Source organism: Schistocerca americana, unplaced genomic scaffold (assembly GCF_021461395.2).
Source record: "Schistocerca americana isolate TAMUIC-IGC-003095 unplaced genomic scaffold, iqSchAmer2.1 HiC_scaffold_351, whole genome shotgun sequence".
Lineage (NCBI taxonomy): Eukaryota > Metazoa > Arthropoda > Insecta > Orthoptera > Acrididae > Schistocerca > Schistocerca americana.
The window spans coordinates 118,495-120,000 of NW_025726073.1; the positions used below are offsets into that span (position 1 = coordinate 118,495).

At 61.0% G+C, this 1,506-nt stretch overlaps 1 non-coding gene across 1 annotated transcript in view; it reads left to right on the forward strand.

Annotated features, from left to right (window-relative positions):
• Nucleotides 1–947: 947 nt before the first annotated feature.
• LOC124580759 overlaps nt 948–1,506 on the forward strand; it is a 1,910-nt gene continuing 1,351 nt past the window's right edge. The window contains exon 1 of the ribosomal RNA XR_006973295.1: nt 948–1,506. This exon is cut by the window's right edge and continues 1,351 nt beyond it. This is a non-coding gene — a ribosomal RNA (small subunit ribosomal RNA).

Below are 1,506 nucleotides of genomic sequence, written 5' to 3' on the forward strand. Positions count from 1 at the left end.
ATGCAAATGAACAACTGGTAAACCGTTGTGGTGCGGTTGTTCTCGCTAGAGGTGAATCAGTGATGGCGACGATCGGTTGAGCTACCAACCGGTTGTTCCAGCGATACCCACCATGCCCACGAACGTGAATGGCATCTGGGTGTGAAGCGATACGCGGCGGTGGCTGGGTGGGACCGTCCCCGGCCGGTGAGGGGGGGCCTCCCGGCGTGCTGGCCGCGCGGTGCGTGGGCGCACGCGCTACAGCCGGCTGGTGGGGGCGGCCAGTGGCAGGCGCGCCGGCCGACGGAGGCGGCAGGCGGCGCAGCTGCGCGCCGGCGCACCCTGCACGCGGCGCCGTGCGGCCAAAGTAGGTCCTCGCGGGCCCGGTGCGAAGCGCGGTGGACATCTGCAGTGTGCTGGTCCGATTGAGGACTGTGTGCGCTGAGGATGCGCCGCCGCCCGGCGCTCGGCGCCGCGACGCCGTCTGCTGCTCGGTCGCCTCTGCGGTTCTCGCAGGTGGTTTGTATCGCAGCTGTGCGGACGTGTTGGCGCGTGCGCTGTGCTGGGAGAGTTCGCTTCGGCACCCAAGTGGGGCTTTTGTCCTTCTGTGGCGCTGGCGTTGGAGCTGCCGGTCACCGTAGGTGGCGCGTGTTGTCTCCCGCCGGCAATGCCACGACAGCACGCTCCCGGGCCTCTGTCGGCAGCGGCAAGCTCAGTTGGGAGCACGGGTGGTCGCACCTAAAGCGTCTACTCGCCAAACTCCGGGCGATTGCGCCTCTCTCGAACCCGACCAAGTACTTAGGACGGCGCTGCGCGCCGCCGGGACCTGAGAGGGTTTCGAGGTGTATTGTGCAGGGGAGCTCAGCCTCCTCCTGTTTGCAGAATAATTGAGCGGACGCTTGCGTGTTCGCGCGGGCCCCCGGGACACACTCCCGGGCGGCCGGCTGCTCAGCTCTAGTTGACGCAGCTCCCTGGTTGATCCTGCCAGTAGTCATATGCTTGTCTCAAAGATTAAGCCATGCATGTCTCAGTACAAGCCGCATTAAGGTGAAACCGCGAATGGCTCATTAAATCAGTTATGGTTCCTTAGATCGTACCCACGTTACTTGGATAACTGTGGTAATTCTAGAGCTAATACATGCAAACAGAGTCCCGACCAGAGATGGAAGGGACGCTTTTATTAGATCAAAACCAATCGGTCGGCTCGTCCGGTCCGTTTGCCTTGGTGACTCTGAATAACTTTGGGCTGATCGCACGGTCCTCGTACCGGCGACGCATCTTTCAAATGTCTGCCTTATCAACTGTCGATGGTAGGTTCTGCGCCTACCATGGTTGTAACGGGTAACGGGGAATCAGGGTTCGATTCCGGAGAGGGAGCCTGAGAAACGGCTACCACATCCAAGGAAGGCAGCAGGCGCGCAAATTACCCACTCCCGGCACGGGGAGGTAGTGACGAAAAATAACGATACGGGACTCATCCGAGGCCCCGTAATCGGAATGAGTACACTTTAAATCCTTTAACGAGTA